This window comes from Apteryx rowi, unplaced genomic scaffold, assembly GCF_003343035.1.
Source record: "Apteryx rowi isolate R43461 unplaced genomic scaffold, aptRow1 scaffold_24, whole genome shotgun sequence".
Taxonomy (NCBI): Eukaryota; Metazoa; Chordata; class Aves; order Apterygiformes; family Apterygidae; genus Apteryx; species Apteryx rowi.
In genome coordinates this window covers 2,758,953-2,767,605 of record NW_020448752.1, presented here as the reverse complement: position 1 = coordinate 2,767,605, position 8,653 = coordinate 2,758,953, and the positions used below count along the sequence as shown (strand labels likewise).

The 8,653-nt window shown below is 42.0% G+C and overlaps 1 long non-coding RNA gene across 1 annotated transcript; it reads right to left on the bottom strand.

Annotated features, from left to right (window-relative positions):
- Window positions 1-2,162: 2,162 nt before the first annotated feature.
- On the bottom strand, window positions 2,163-5,041 carry LOC112966348. Its single transcript, XR_003253580.1, has 3 exons — window positions 4,775-5,041; window positions 4,114-4,166; window positions 2,163-2,229 (listed from the first exon to the last, which is right to left on the bottom strand). It is a non-coding gene; the product is annotated as an uncharacterized LOC112966348 (long non-coding RNA).
- Window positions 5,042-8,653: the final 3,612 nt, after the last annotated feature.

Here is an 8,653-nt window from a genome sequence, read left to right as displayed (position 1 = left end):
GGGCGGGCCGCGCCGCGGGGCAGCGGGGCAGCGGGGCAGAGCGCCGCCTGCAGGGGGGGCGCGTCACAATGCATTGTGGGAAGCGGGCGGCCAGCCCGCCGCTCGCCATTGCTGCGGCATTGCTGCGGCCCGAGGGGCCTGCGCCGCTTTCTCCCTGGCGGGGAGTCGAGCACGGTGCTGGCAGGGTGACAATGGCCCTTTGCAACCCTCAAAAAAAACCCCAAACCCTCCAAAAGAGATGTTGAATTAGAAATAAAACAAGCAAAAGCCCCGTTGCGGCAGGCAGAATGCGTGAGCCCAGGGGGGAGAAGTGCCGCCAGCCCTGCGAAGGTGGCCGCGACATTTCTGCTCGTGTTGTGATACCCGATGGCACTGTGATACCCGGCGAGAGAGAAATAGATCATTTAAGCAGTGGTGTGGCGTTCCCGCTGGATCAACGTTACAAAAACACGCTGCCGCACGTGCTCTGCGGGCTACACGCTACGCTGGGACATGAGCCTGCCTCGCGGCTTTTATTCTTGTGGAGCCTTCTAGAAACACCGCAGCATCCCGCCCAGGTGTTAGGTAGCTCCGTAGCTGCACATGGGACTACACAGGCAAGGATACGGATCAGGTCCCTACCTCGGAGAGACCTGCCACCTAAAAATAGCCTGAAATCTTAGAGATGCTCGCAGTAATTTGCTCAAGGGAGATAAGGAGGACAACGGTGTACGACAGGAGGAGGATGCCGTTTGTTGTGCCTTTCTCTGGTCTTTCTTCACAGCAATCATTTTCTTTCCTTTTAGGCAGTTCTTGCTGCGTGCACTATTCATGTAGATAATCATACATACATTTAATATTTGGTATTTACACTGGGATCGCAACACTCACTAGTGAAAAGGAGAAATTTCTGGGCCACATTCAGTATGACATAGGGATAGGGATATTTTTAGTCAAGCATACCATCACTGACATCCCTTCTCATATGAAATAGGGCCTATGGACTCTTTAACAACCACGAAGACAGACAAGACTTCACTGTCCATTTAATGGCTCCAAGGGAGGGGAAAAAAGTTTCATATATTAGACTGTCTGAAACTATCTTCTGCTTCATGCTGATGAAAGTCACTGTCAGTCTCGCTGGAATTTGACTTTATGGCTCTAGAAAGAAAACTGTTTTAGATCTGGTGCCTACATCATTAAGCTATTCCTCATAGACAGCTATAATTAAACAGAACTAAACACTATGCAAATATTGCAATAAGTAATCTTCCTAAGTGTAAACAAAATGCAGAGTATATTCCAGCACTCAAAGCATATTCTTGTTATACTACAGATGCAATATCACTATTTCCTTTCAAGATCATAGATTTGATATTGCTGCCTTTCAGGTTAATAAGAACTTTGACTTCAGTCAGAGAACAGTCTTTCATGTCTGTTTAACCTGACTTTGTTTAGTAACAGAAAACATTTCACCAAAGAAAAATCAACAAATTAATTTTCATTCTTCCTGGTTTTAGCATGTTAGGAAAGAAGCTAAACCATACTCTCATCAAAGTCCCTAAACATAGATTTAAAAAGAGATTAGATAAGTTTTCTATATGGCTGACACAATATCTATACAATCTGACAGTTTATCCATTGTATGAATAATTTTCAGTACCTTAATCTAGTACAATTACTTTATGCTTAAACAAATTAACTTTATCCTCCAATTACCCAGCACCTTTATTTGAAAAAGAAAATGCTCAGTTTTCTTGATGGGACACAGAACTCCACAGAGATAAAATTAAGATAGACCCTTGCCTTTTATCAAGACTAGTATCTGTACGTACGTCTGTCCGTGTCTGTACATTCTTCACTGTCTGCATTGTATGGTCTATTGCAAGGGATAGATGCAGCTCAAAAGACTGTGCTCAAGTAAGATTTCAGAAATGTGGAGTTTTCTATGTTTATCCGAACTCATTGAATTTGCAAAGCTGGAACTCTCATAAGATTCATCATGATATCTTTTGACATCTCTATTTGTAGCATCTGCCAGAATGTAAAGATATCATTTATCTTAACATGTTCGAAACTTCTTCAAAATGTGCAGTGTCCAGGAGAAAGTTATTCTGATGTCATCAAACCGTATTTCCGATCATTACACACCTGATAATGACTGTCAATTCAGTCAGTAACTTCTTCCGTATAAAGCTCCTTCTATGCTGATTGTATTTTGTAGAGCAGCTGCAATCTGAAGTACTAGGTCTGGGAAGACAAATTCCATACTAAGATGTATGGACATAAATTCAGGCTTTTTTGCCCTCCTGAAATCATCAAGCTATTCTACCAAATAAATAGTAGAGACCTGGCTTCCATGTAGTGTCTCTGTGGGTGATCTCACCACTTTGCCTGTAAAATGCTTTTGACTCAGCCTCTTAGTACTGGCTCAGTTTTCTTTCAGATTTTCCCCACATTATGGCTCCAATTCAGGCCCAAAATATATGAAACTCCAAGACCTCCAAACAAGTGATATCACTTACTCTTTCAAATTCCATAGTATCTCTGATTTTCTTTCTGCTGAAATACCCTGTTTTTTGTTTTCTGGTATTTATTCAGGTATGAGATCATCTTTATCACCTTTTGAGGCAAGAGATTATCCTTTTATCCTAATTATCCTTTTAATCTTTATAGTGGTTGTAATATAAAAGCACCACTGCTCTAACAGCTAATGAATATACAGGCTACACTGACTTACAGACTGGAGGAATTTGGCAAAAAAGAAAGGTGRTACGTTACAGTGGCTATGACAGTTGCCTTTAAGCCTACTCACAGAGAGCTGTGAACCATATTTCTTAAAACTGGCATTAAACATGGACACCTCCCATTTTAGTCCAAGTGCTGAAGCAGTCCAGACAGTCTAAGAATATTAAAGAACAAGGTTTGTAAGGTGAAGTAATATCTTTTATTGGACCAATCACTGGTTCGATAAATAACATCACTTTAACAATCTTTTTGAGTAACCTACATAGCACTGAAACTAATCTTTAATGTATAGGAGTTTTTTAATGATTCTAGTGTACTTTTTAGAAAACACAGACTTTAAAATTCATTGATGTTTATTCTGTCTCCCTTACCTCAGTCTTCTTATGTATGTCAGGAGAATACTTCCTTACCTCTTGGGAATAATATTACTTTTGTTATAGTTTGTAAAGTATTCTCTGACTTTGAAGTAGAAGGTACTATGTATGTGCATAATCTTCAGCCATGTATATTGTTCTAGTTCAAACAAAAACTATGATCAGGAGGACCGCAGACTGGCAAGGCGTGGAAGCACACCCCTGATATTTCAATGGTCACCTGCAGCTTAGTGTTAAGCATGTGTTTAATTTTTTTGGTAGACCTGAATCTATGTCCATACTTAAGTATTGAAGTGTATATTCAGTCAGCGTGGGCTTGATATTCTTAATACACTTCACACAAGTTTGTATCTACAGTGACTGTCTCTWACTAAATACATGTACAAAGCGTTGCACAGTTGAGCCCCAGTGCCAAATCAAGGTAGCACCAACAGAGAAACAAAAATTAATACATGTAATTAATAGTTTTAAAATATACACAGTTTCTATCATTTGAAAAGTTTTATTAATAGCGTAATTCCTGAAAGATGGACAGCAAAAGGTAAACAATAACTGAGTCACATAAGACTATTAAAAATGAAAGAGAAACTACAAGGGTGATTACATTTGTGAAGGGAGTCCTTCACTAAGTTTGTTTACATTTATCTAGATGTCTGAACTTCTGCTTTTTGCTTTGAACTTTTTCCATCCCTCTTTGTAAGACTTCCTCCTTCTTCAGCCGCTCAGCCTGTTTTCCTTTGCTCTCTGGCTCTGATATTCTCTGTCTTCACTACTTCTCTAATCAGTGATCCTGGTTCTTTTTTCTTTAGGTCGCCTGCATTTCTACCTCGCTCTTTTTTATAAGACACTTAGTAAGGAATCTGGCCATATTTCAGACTACGAAACTATCATGCTGAGAGCCGCCCATGTGGACTTTTGTAGGGGAAAATTATTCCCACTGGACTGTGATAATTGGGCCTTTGACTGAGGATATCTGTTTCTGGACAGCAATTACTGTATTTATTCCACTTACCTCCCTTACGGCCCAGAGTGCTTTTCTGTGTTGCAGCAACATTAGATTAATATCTGTGACAAAAAAACATACATTACTTACTTTTACTAATTGCCTTGTTACAAAATGCTATGACAAGAATATTAATTAAATGGAAAACAGCCTATCTGCATTCGGGGGAAAGCCATGATTCCATTTCTCTGTATGTAGTGATAAACTACGGAAGTGATGAGCGGAAAAGTGAGCCTGAAGGAGACAGAGAAGAGGTGATTACTGATTAAGCAGCAAAGTCAAAAGCATATCCTCTAATGGCTGTGTTCAAACTGAACATTGAATAGGACTCAGCTGCCCACACAGCAATTGCTTCACAAAATAGAATTCCACAAGAAATTCCAGCAGTCCAGAAAATCTGCAGAGCAAGCAGCACGCCCAGGACGATCAGCAACCCGGAATGATTAAAGGACCAAATCGCCTCTGGTGTAACTTCAGTGAAGCAAGCAGCATTACACCAGAGATATATTAGGGACGCAGAGTCTTTCCTGGCAGGTCTAAAAAAGCATTGCCAAATACTATTATTATTATTATTATTATTATTATAGGAAATCCCATAAACAGTCAGAGCTCAAACTATCGTCTACTGAACTGACCGAATATGCACTTCTGGCCATGGATTGATTTTTACCTTGGCATTGAGGGGTGTCATCTCAGGTTCCCCCTTTTTGCTTTCAAGTACACTTCCCTCCAACACCACCCTGAGAGCCCGGTGCCCCAGCAGCTCTCCCTCGGGCAGAGGTGGCCTTGCTGAGGTCCGGTTCGCTCCGCTGCTTGGCAGCACCGTCCTGCGAGTTCACCTGCGAGGGGTTGCTTTAGACGAGCGCCCCGGCTCCCTCCTCGCCGTGCCCAAAGGACTCAGCGAGAACCGTGGGCTCATCAGAGGCTGGTACTTGTTAGACACCCTGCATGGGAAAGAGCCTGCGGTTAACCCCACCCCTCCGTCCCTGGCTTTTTCTCGATGTCCCAATCTCGACTCGCTCGTGGGAGGTGCGGGGTGGCGTCTTGCCTGAGCCCTGAGAGGCAGCACATGGCTGGTGGGTGCCTGCTGCGCCGGTGGGCAGGAATGCAGCACGGCGCGACACAGCCCGCGCCCCGCCGCCGAAGGCTCCCCGGACGTTGCTGCGATGGCTCAGCCTCTGCTATCAGCGCGGGGAAACAACCCAGCGTTCGCCACGCTTGTGACCACAGTCGCAGTTTGAGCTTAGTTTAATGGCAAGCAGAGACACAGGGAAATCTTGTTTGGCTACATTTTCTGAAACTGTGCTGAATTTGGCTTGTGCTTGCCTGCAGATGCAGTTAAACTAGGGCTGTACCTACGCTGCGGCTGTGAAAAGATGTTCCCAGATCAACAGAGCTGTGCTGGCACAGATCCCTAACATACTGACAAAACTGTGCATTGGCTGGTACAACTTGTTTGACTTGTTATGTATGGTTTTACTTTGCAAAGCGTTGATATGGCTGTGCACACACGGGCAGCTCTTTTCCGGCATAATGCAAACAGCATTCCCCTAGTTTTCTTTAACTATGTAAATCGTTGTTGTGCAGGCATATCATCAATTTGACATTGATTAAGATTAAGAAGGTGCAGTTCTGAAAGAAGCCTAAGAAAGAAGAGCTCTAATTTGATCTGATTGTTAACATGCATGTGTTGCATACATACTGTTTGCATATTGCATAGATACGTCTGTTAATATGGCATTAATAAGGGATTTGTAGCCAGACAACATTCCAGCTGCACAGTCCTCCTATTTACAAGGCAACGTAATCAGGGACCCAGTCTACAAAGTCTAAGCACTGCAATAAGAGACTACAGAAGGTGTTGGAGCTGGGGTGAAAAATCAAAGGTGAACCCTCTAAAGGTTTTGGAATAATTTTGTTAATCTTGCAGGAGTATATTAGAGTTAGAATTAATAGCATATAGTCAGTAAAAAAGCTGTAATATGATTACACAACTCTGTCATAAGAGGCACCTTTCCTGCAAATATACACTTTTTTCTGTCACTTTTCCATCTGAAGAAGAGCAAGCATATATTTTAGATATCACAACAATATCACTAGTTCATAGGAACTTTCAAGAATAAAATATTTTATTATATCACCCTACTTACCAATCTTTAATCCATTAATGTTAACAAAAATCACCCTCCTACTTGCCTTTGAGCGAGAATATACTACCAATTTCTGCAGCCAGTTGCACTGTACTTTTGCTTTCTTATAACTAATAAAATAATATGAACTTTTAAAAAAGAAGCCCTTACAGAAAATGAAGCTGCCTTCATCCTCATCTACTCCCATGTGCATTTTTTTAGAATACAGGTGTCCCTTTCCATCAGTGTGAAGTCAACACTGTCAAAAATAGAAATACCACAGAACACCTGTCCTAACAGCAGCTTACAGTACAAATATTGTCAGTTAAAGTGATTTGTTGCCCTTCTTTCTGCAGATTGTAAGAGAAGTGCAAGAGGGTGCAGATTTTCTGTTAAGGAACAGAACAGGTGATAGTGGTATCCTGATACGATATTTATCTGTGAGCAGAGACTTACAGCTCTGAGAGGCAAAGCCTCAACAAAGTTGTGGTATGTGTTCCTGGGTGAAGATAAAAGCTAGTTTTCTAAGACGTAAATGCCCAAGCCCAGCTTGAGTTTCCTCTTTACAGTGCAGAGAGGAAACAGCATATGATCATATGCACGCACACTCATACATACTCGCACACGTACACACACATACTTACACATAGTAAATTTGATGCATATATAAAATATTATGCAGTCAGAACAGATCCTAAAAAAATTGTTAATTTTTTTTTATCTGTTGGTTTTGAGAATGTGGCTTTTGATTCTAATGGAAAGGAACTACTGTAGACTACTGTCTACAGCAGTTTTAGACTGCAGCTTTTACTGTAGAAGGTGTTTTCTGTTCATATGATACCACATCATTATACAGGAAATAACTTGTGATAACTTATTTTCCTGTTGCAAGAAATCTCTTCACAGAATTTGTTTTCATAATGAGGAGACACCTGGTGAGGTTAGTAGTCTTTGATGAGACCCCATTCCATGCTATTTCTGAATGTGCTGGATCTTCAGCAGACAGCAGGGTGAATAACATGAAGGTTTTGAAGGCGCATCATGAGAAATACCTAAAAAAAAGTAGTTTTCTTCTGTTTTTGTATGAAGCACTTTTGTATGAAGCCCCCAGTTCAGAAAGAAAGTCTTCTTGAGGAAAGTGTTTCAGGACACATTGAAATCTCACCAAGTAAATGTTAAGGACACATGCACTGACCTGAGTTTGAGTTCACAGAATCATAGAAATGTCGACTGGAAGGGAACTCTGTCAGTCATTTAGTGCAGCCTTCCACTCGAAGGAGGACTRTCACCAACATTAGATCAGGTTTTGTGTAGCTCAGTCTTGAAAAGCACCAAGGATGGGGACTCCACAACCTCTCTGGGCAACCTATTCCTGTCCAACACTACCTTCCCTCACGGGGAACCTCACCCCTACTGCACCTCGTGGGGTTTCTGTTGGCCTGGAGGTCACCGATGTCCCTCTGGGCTGAGGCTCTGCTATTTGTGGCATTAGCCACTCCACGAGGTCACTGGGAAATGGGTCTAATCTTTGCACATTCATGTTTTCCAGCAGACTCAGTACAGGGCTGGGCTTCAGCAGCTCCTGAGTTCTCATCCCCCTCTCACTGGATCATGTATATTCTCAGACATGGCACTTATTCTCCTCATAGATAACAGTCCTCCCCAGGGCCAATTTTGACCCTTGTCAAGGCTATTTAGGCATTGCATATTAATGGCGTATGCACCTTAGTCAGACCAGTCAGCCAGTAATGAGGTGAACATGCAGGAATATTCTGCTGACAGCAGTATTACCTTACCACCTAACAGTGGACACAGTGATTAAAATTAAGGAAAAGGTTCTGAGTTTCTGGTTCATATACTTGACTTAGTATCTCAAAGAAAACCTAAAAAACTTTTCAAAAAAGCTGATTTTAATATTTACACCCAAATCCCTGGTTAGGGATGATGGAGGGATGCAGCTCTCAGACGGAGCTCCAGGGTCAGTGGAAATAGCTATGAAACACAGAGGAAACGTGGCTTGTTGCTGCCCAGCCCGTAGAGCAGTGCAACATGGGGTCTTCTTATTTTGACATCATTTCCATTTCTTTCATGGCTTCAGGTCTTTTAACTCTAACGATGTGGAGCAGGTCATGTTTCTGCTTATTTCTAACTCTAGGTTCTTCCTCCATCAGGCAGCTGAGCAGCATGTTAAAGAGTTCGACCCTTTTGTGCAAGCAAACAAATCTCTGTTCTTCTGAAATTTAGTAGTTTCTTAGAATTGTAGGAGCCCTATCTAGTGTCAGCTTTACTGCCCAGACCCATTTCTTGGAGGTGGCGACGCACTAGGCCTAGATGAAGAACCATACAGAAGCAGCAGTGTGTTTATTTCCTCTTCCTTGGGGATTGCATCACAGACACACAGTTCTCGACAGTTATGTTGC